At 38.3% G+C, this 7,834-nt stretch overlaps 1 pseudogene; it reads left to right on the top strand.

The window, feature by feature from the left end:
- The first annotated feature begins 5,498 nt into the window (after positions 1-5,498).
- The window catches only part of LOC112403908 (3-hydroxyisobutyrate dehydrogenase, mitochondrial pseudogene), a 3,943-nt pseudogene continuing 1,607 nt past the window's right edge, over positions 5,499-7,834 (top strand).

Genomic DNA, 7,834 nt, shown 5'->3' with positions numbered 1-7,834 from the left:
TTGTCCCCTGACCTGGTGTCGTCTTATTTTCCACCATTCTTTGCTGATCTGTATACTAAATATCCAGGGTTCGTAGGTACCCCCAGGTACCTCTGTAAGTTTTACAAGCCTATCAATATCCTATGTACAGTGGATGGAACCCGGACTTTTTGCCCATATAGTTTTCCTTTCCCTCGGAGTTTTCGTCTGAGTTATGTCATGGGGTAGGTACTGTTGTGAAAATTTGTGCTCACTTGTTAAATAGAAACTACTCATTTAACTGTTTAAACAAATAAACAGTATCTTGAGTCAATTGCAGGGCACCTCCAGTCTCCACAAAGCAGAGTTGCTTTGGGACAGGAAGGTCTTTTAGTTTCCCCTTAAATCAAAATACAAAGTTATTGAGCAATTCTGGGACCAACCCTATAGTTGCAAACTTTGGGAAGAGATCACAGGATTCTGTAATTGTCGGATTATCCCCTTACTGGGACAACAAATAGCTCAATAGCTCTTATACTGAGGTCAAAAGGAAGAATAATACTGGAACAAAGTCTGCATTTAAAGTCTGTGTCTTATTTTTATTTTCTCTTGGCACATAGTAGGTAACTGTTAAATGTTCTCTTGATAAATATTAAAAACACACGAGATACTTCATATACTAGGGGTCATAAAATTTCAACTTTTCTTTTGGTGTAGGGGGTTGATGATGAAAAGTTTGGAAACTTCTGACCCATGTTAATGTTCCTGCTTTGAGAACTGCAGGGTGCAGCTTTTAGATGGAAAAAGTTGCCAAGAGGACCAAAAGTAGAATAAAGGCATTTATGTAATTCTTCCTTATAATTTCATTTATTGGTTTTCAGCATCTAACTTTGAAAAGTTGCCTGAGGCTGCCTAAGGTCTGCAATAAGGATCACAGCTGTGCTGTCCTACCCCCTCCCCACACGTGGGAACAGAGCCTACCCAGCAGTGCTAATAGAGGCCCATGGCTTTCCGCCCAACTCGGTACTGCTCAAGGCAGTGGCTTTTTTCTACCAGCCTCACCCTTCTCCATTTGAATCTTTTTCTTCTTTCCAGTTGTATTGAGATATAATTGACATATAACACTGTATAAGTTTAAGGTGTACAACATCATAATTTGATACATGTATATATTGCAAAATGATTACCACAATAAGGTTAGTTAACACATCCATGACCTTACACAATTACCTTTTGTGTGTGTGTGTGTGATGAGAACATGTAAGATCTACTATCTCAGAAACTTTTGAGTATGCAATAGAGTGTTGTTAACTATAGTCACCATGCTATACATCAGACTCCCGGGATTTATTCATCTTATAACTGGAAGTTTATACCCTTTGACCAACAACTCCCCATTTCCTCCACTCCCCAGCCCTTGACAGCCACCATTCTACTCGGTTTCTGTGAGTGCAGCTTTTTTAGATTACACATAAAAGTGAGATTATGCAGCGTTTGTCTTTCTCTCTCTGACTTATTTCACTTAGCATAATGCCCTCAAGATTCATCCAAGTTGTTGCAAATGGCAAGATTCCCTTATTTTTTAAGGCTGAATAACATTCCATTCTACATATGTGCCATATTTTCTTTATCCATTTGTCTGTCAATGGACCCTATAGAAACAGAAACTCACTCAGTTCCTACAAGTGTCCAAGGTAACAATAGACAAAATATGGATGTTGGAGGGTGTAGATCCAGGCAGTAGATTAGACTACATCCCACAGGCAGGAAGGCCACTATTTTAGGGGGAGTTGCTTTGAATATAAATCAAATAATAATTGATTTATACATCACCAGTTCAGAACTAACTCATCTGTTTTACACACCTCACCATAGATATGAAATGAGAATGAGTGGAAAAGGAGGCTTCTGAAGGCAGTCATAAAACCCATTTTATTCTGTAAAAAGGGGAATATACAGTCTTACCTTTAGAACCTCAAATCAAGCAAAGACATGTAGCAGCCTCAGTAGGATATAATCACAACAGAATAAATACAAGCAGAAGGCAGAGGAAAAAGAAGTGCCATTTACTGTGGGAATAAATAGCTCTGTATGTCTAAAAAGCCTCCTATAAACATGTCTGGGTGTCAATATAGTATAATAATTAATATCCATGAACCCTGAGTCTTAAGAAAAAAGAACTATATCTTTTGCTTTCTTTTAGAAAGGGACAGAAAGGTAACTATATTTTCTTTAATAAATACAGAGACAGTGCACTTAAATATTTGGTCAAACAATTTAAAAAATGTTTCTTACAGTATACATCATTTTCTGATGAAACAGGGGTAAAATAAAGTTCTAGGGGGTGAGGAGGGCATGAGGTATTATACACATTTTCTTTTCCATCCTTTTGTAGCTGAATATACTTTTCCAGGCCTAAAGAAGTCGTAAAAGTATGCATCTAAGATTGAATAAAAGGTTTCATAGACATATTTTACGTATATGCCATTAGATTTCCACAGAGTTATTTCAGGCTGCTGACAGGCTGTTTGCTTGAGCTGAGACCCCTCTAAACAAAGCCCATGAAGAAACTAACAACTGTGAAAGCCAACTTATTTATTCTGTGAGTAACTTGGCTGCAGAGCAGACTAATTATCCCTTTAACCACACTGTTTGAACTCATTGTACTTATCTGGGAATTACTATTCTGAAAGTAGCGGAGGGGACTAGGGAAGTTAGAAGAGACAAAAGATCTAAATATGGTCTCTTTGCAGAATCTCAAAGGTCAGGCAACAGGCTTATTTCTAATGGTTTTAAAAGGAGAAGATGAGCTGTGGTTTAAAGGTCCACTTTGGAATTCAAATTCTACCTCAGGTGTAGCCTGAATGCTAGTGCGCCTTGAGTGATTCACTGAAGGATCATTTCTCAGCACATAGCCAGTGTTTTTTCACGCTGGCCTCTCACCGCTGTGGCCTCTCCCGCCGCGGAGCACAGGCTCCGGACGCGCAGGCCCAGCGGCCACGGCCCACGGGCCCAGCCGCTCCGCGGCACGCGGGAAGCCCCTGGACCAGGGCACGAACCCTCGTCCACTGCACCGGCAGGTGGACTCCCAACCACTGCGCCACCAGGGAAGCCCAGCCAGTGTTTTTTAAATTTTCATATTATTTTATCCCAGTGAGTAATATTGATGAGGGATTTTGAAACTATTAAATTCCGCCGAAAAACTTGATTTTGTAATGATACAAAACCTTGGAAAATAAAGGAAGTAGAGATTGGGTGAATCCTTGACAAATTATTAGAGTTATAATTGATCGTTTCATAAGGAAAGATCGGAAATGGATCATTTAGGAACCTGGATGAACACTTTGAATCTCATCTATTTCTGTTAAAACTACAGGTTAGTTGAGCTCAAAAATTGTGCTTTTTGGTAATAAAATTTGTTTTAACCCTTCTCTCAATTATGCATATAAATGTTGACCAATTCACAAGTAACTGTTTACAGTCGATGGATTGGCCGGTGGCTTTGGGATAATTCATTTTATAGTCTGGGATTTCCAGTGTTATCTCTATTTTCCTATTTATACTCTATTTCATACATTTTATTAGCAGTAGTAGTAGAAATAGTAGTAGTAGTATCATTATTATTTAGTTAGAATAGAATTGTATAACGTCAAACATATACTAAGCAACACACATTTTGAAAGCGCTGGTGTTGGGGTAAATTCGATGTTGATGAGACTAGTCACTGCCCTTAAAGGAGCTTGTTTTCTAGTTGGAAAGAGGTGACGTATACAATAATCTGAGGCATTAAGTAAATACATGGGTCTGAGGGCAGAAGATCCTTAAGGAAGCAAGCTACAAAGAACTCATTTTGAATCCTGGCATTAATATTGGCAGATCTCCTCACACCTTTTTATGACAGTTATAGACAAAGCAAGTAGGACTGGAGAATACACTACAATGGCCAAAATAAGATTTAATGTCATTTCAGCCTAGGGGATTATTTCTAGGCTTTGAGTATATGATAATGTAAATGCTACCTAAATAGTAAATTTACTTTAATGCTGACAATGTAGAAAAGATATTTTGCTGCAAAAGTATACACAGTAGTAACAAGTGGATTTTGGAAGAAACTAATATTTTGTCTTATACTGATATTACACTATTGCCCTAGACCTAGCACCAGCCTTTACTCTTCGTTGTTTCCTTCTAAGACTAAAGAGCCTCTTTATTGTTTGTGCTGATTTTTTTTTTTTTTTTCACCAACAGATCTCAGAGAAATCTGAGTGCTCTGGCCAGTTGGGACAAAATTATCATTAGAATTCTTGGCTAGAGAAGAAAGCTCCTAATTTAAGAATGGCTTTTTGCCTTCTGAGAGCTCAGAAGAGCAAATTGCAAGCCATCTACATTTATAAAACATGTTTTAGTATGGAAAATTTCAAACATCTACAGAAGTAAAAAGAAAGAAGTAGAAACTTTCATCAATTGTTCTCATCAAATATCAATTGCAGTCCAATACATTTTCTCTATACCCTCTCTTACTACTACCACCATAATCCCCAGCAATTTTTTTTTTTTTTTTTTTTTTTTGTGGTACGCAGGCCTCTCACTGTTGTGGCCTCTCCCGTTGTGGAGCACAGGCTCCGGGCGCGCAGGCTCAGCGGCCATGGCTCACGGGCCCAGCCGCTCCGCGGCATGTGGGATCTTCCTGGACCGGGGCACGAACCCATGTCCGCTGCATCGGCAGGCGGACTCTCAACCACTGCGCCACCAGGGAAGCCCCCAATCCCCAGCAATTTTAAAGCAAATTCTAGATTTCTTTTTTCTCAGTGAAAACGTCAGTATACATATTTCTAAAATGCAAGAACTGTCCTTTTTAAGCTCGGCTATGTCATTATCACACAACCCCAAATAATAATAATTCCTTAATATCAACAAGTAGCCAGTCAGTTCATGTTTCCTTGATTGTCCTATAAATGTATTTTTATTTTAATAACCATTATTTATTTGATTGCTGATCCAAACACACTTTCTTTTAAAGTATAGGTTTAAAAGAACTCAATTTGCTCATTTTTCTTGCAAGTATTTGTCATTGAATTCAAAGTGTTCATCCAGTAGGGTTCCCAACTGTCTGGATTATGCTGATTGCATCCCCTTTATGCTTATATATTTATTATGCTCCTTTGGCCCATGTATTTACTGTCAGTTGGTAGATAGATCTAGAGCACTGACATAATTCAGGTGTGATTTTTTGGCAAGTTTACTTCATAGATAATATTGATTAATTCCAAAAGGAACTATAAACTTACTGTGATGTTGCAGCCATTAATGATCAATGTCTAGATCCATTAATTTATTAAGGGTACCAAATGGTGATATTCTACTAATTAGATTATTATTCATTTACTAGCTGGAATATTATTTCATCAACTATTTGGTTGCCCTGAGTTACAGTTTAATTAGGAAAGGAAAAATAAATGCTTCTTTTATTTTATTTACCAGTTTTACAAAAAAAAGAATAAAAAAAGAGAGAGAGGTTGACTCCAAAGTAGCTTCCGAAGATGACGAATGAGGTATTTTCTTTCTTTGTTGTTGTTTTCAGTGAGGTTGTTATAAATATCGATGCAGAGATTGTCCCCTCTTAGGTTCACGGATCCTGTTCAAGTTGGCTCCTGAGTCCTTTCCACACAACCACAGTAGTCTTTGAAGTCTTCCCAGCTCTCTTGTATGACAAGATGTAACAGGAACATCTTGTTCGTTTCTCATGCTGTATTTGAAATCAGCTATTTCTCCAAGGAGACATTATCCACTGTGTTTATTCAAACTTGTGTTCCTTCTAGTTTAACCTTCTTTCGAGACATGATTTTTTTAAAAAACAAATTACTCACTGAATTCTTTCACCTTTTCAAAACTTCCTATTCTCCAATCACTTCATTTCTGAATTTTTCTAATTTCTTTTATGTTTTTCTTAAAACCAGTTTCTATTCCTTTTAAAATTTCTTTTTCTGCAATATCAGGCAATAAATTTCATTTGTTCTGTGGACGTGTCTTTCTATCACGCTTTCAGGATTTGCTGGAACTTTCTTTTCACCCTTCTTTTTTCTTTTTCTTCTCACTGATTTTCTACAGGATGTGAATGGAATACTCTTCTGTCACTCATTTTTAAATGAAATAAGTTTCCACTTTAGGAGGGAAACATAGATCAGAAGATAATTTCTAGCTTCAGAACTCCAGGGCTCACTATCTTCTATTATTTTCATGACATAATTTTTAAAATGACCTTAAAATTTCTAAACTCTTCCTCCTCAGCCCTCCTACTCCCATTTACCCAGACCTCCTCTTTCCTGTCCTTGTTGAGTATGGGGATTTGTTCTGGAATGGTGCTTTGGTTTGATAGGTGTCAAGGTTTCACAGACCCCAGAACACTTGGCATCCTCAGAACATTTCAAAGTTCTTGCACTCAGCTGCAAGGTGGAGCCTGCAATGTTCACTCCCGGTTTCTGCCACTGTTCTCAATGAGTTTTTCAATCTCAGTGAGTTCTTGAACCATAGTAACCTCTGGCTCTCCTGAAAGAGAGAGAGAGAGTCCTTCCCTCGTCTTCCTCCCACACACCTTGGGATACACATATGTAGGTCTTTTTCCTATTGTTGATTTGTTCCTACCTGGCTGTATGTTGCAGTTCATGTGGACACCTTTTTGTAGATGTTGTCTGTGGGTTTTTGGTCTTGCTATCCTAGATGATTTTCTTTCTTTTTTTGGGGGGTGGGTGTTGTGTATTTAGGGGAGGGGTGGCATATTCAGGGATAAAAATCTTCTCTGTAGCCACCATCATTTCCCCAGAATCCTCTGCCATTCTTATTTAAAACAAAATCATAGGAATCATTATCCCGATCCTTAGGATAATCATTACATTGTATCTGTCTTTTTTTCCAGGCTTCAAGCTGCCTGTGGCTCCCCACGTTAGTATACTGACATGACTGGACAATGCCTAATTTGGTGAGCTCTTTCTGTACTACCTCCCTCCTAATCATGACAGCCTTGTACACTATACATAGTCTTTTTTACTGATAGGGAATTTAGAAAATACAGGAAACCATGGGTTTAATAGCTGAAAGTGGAATTAATGTATTATTTTTCTCAGGTAAAATATCATAAGACTCCTTAGGCCAAAGTTGTAAAATGAAATTGCAAATTTCCTGGAATCATTTTGCAAACGTGAATGCCCACATAAAGTACACTAGGACTTGAATCCAAGGAATAACACATTTTTAGAGCCTCCAAATGTATAAACTTAGTACAATTCTGCATTACTTCTTAAGGCAACTGAAGAAAATAATTTTGTGATAAAATAAATATTGATTTTATTAACATAGTTATTTTAAAAGTTTATAGAACTTTAAAAAAATGTTAAGGCTCTATCAGCCTCATCGGTTGTTATTTCTTTTCTAGAATCTTGGATAAAGGAACAGTCCTTTGAGAGGAAACATGGTATAAAATGGGAAGATAATCTAACAGTGAAGACAGTTATATCTCTTCCTGTGTGATGAACTACTCCTAAGCTTGGTGGTTGAAAACAGCAGGGACTTTGTCTCCTCACAATTTGTGAATCAGCAGAATGGGCTGAGATCTCCTGGGTGGATCTAACTTGCTTTCACCTGAGGTGGCTACTGAGGCTGCCATCATCTGGTTGCTGGACTGGGGCTGGTTGCTTTCACATGTCTGGCCACTGGTGCTCGCTGTGGCCTGTGCCTAGTCTCCACGAGGTTAGCCAGGCTTCCTAACATGTCAGGTTTCCATGAGGACGAGCCCTAAAGCACAAGTACTCTCCAAGCTTCAGCTCTTGATATGCCATTGGACCAAAGCAAGTCACGTGACCAAGCCCAGGTCAAGGTGAGA

Source organism: Neophocaena asiaeorientalis, unplaced genomic scaffold (assembly GCF_003031525.2).
Source record: "Neophocaena asiaeorientalis asiaeorientalis breed wild unplaced genomic scaffold, Neophocaena_asiaeorientalis_V1.1 scaffold596, whole genome shotgun sequence".
Lineage (NCBI taxonomy): Eukaryota > Metazoa > Chordata > Mammalia > Artiodactyla > Phocoenidae > Neophocaena > Neophocaena asiaeorientalis.
The sequence above is the reverse complement of the archived record's forward strand: the minus strand, read 5'-3'. Positions and strand labels throughout refer to the sequence as shown.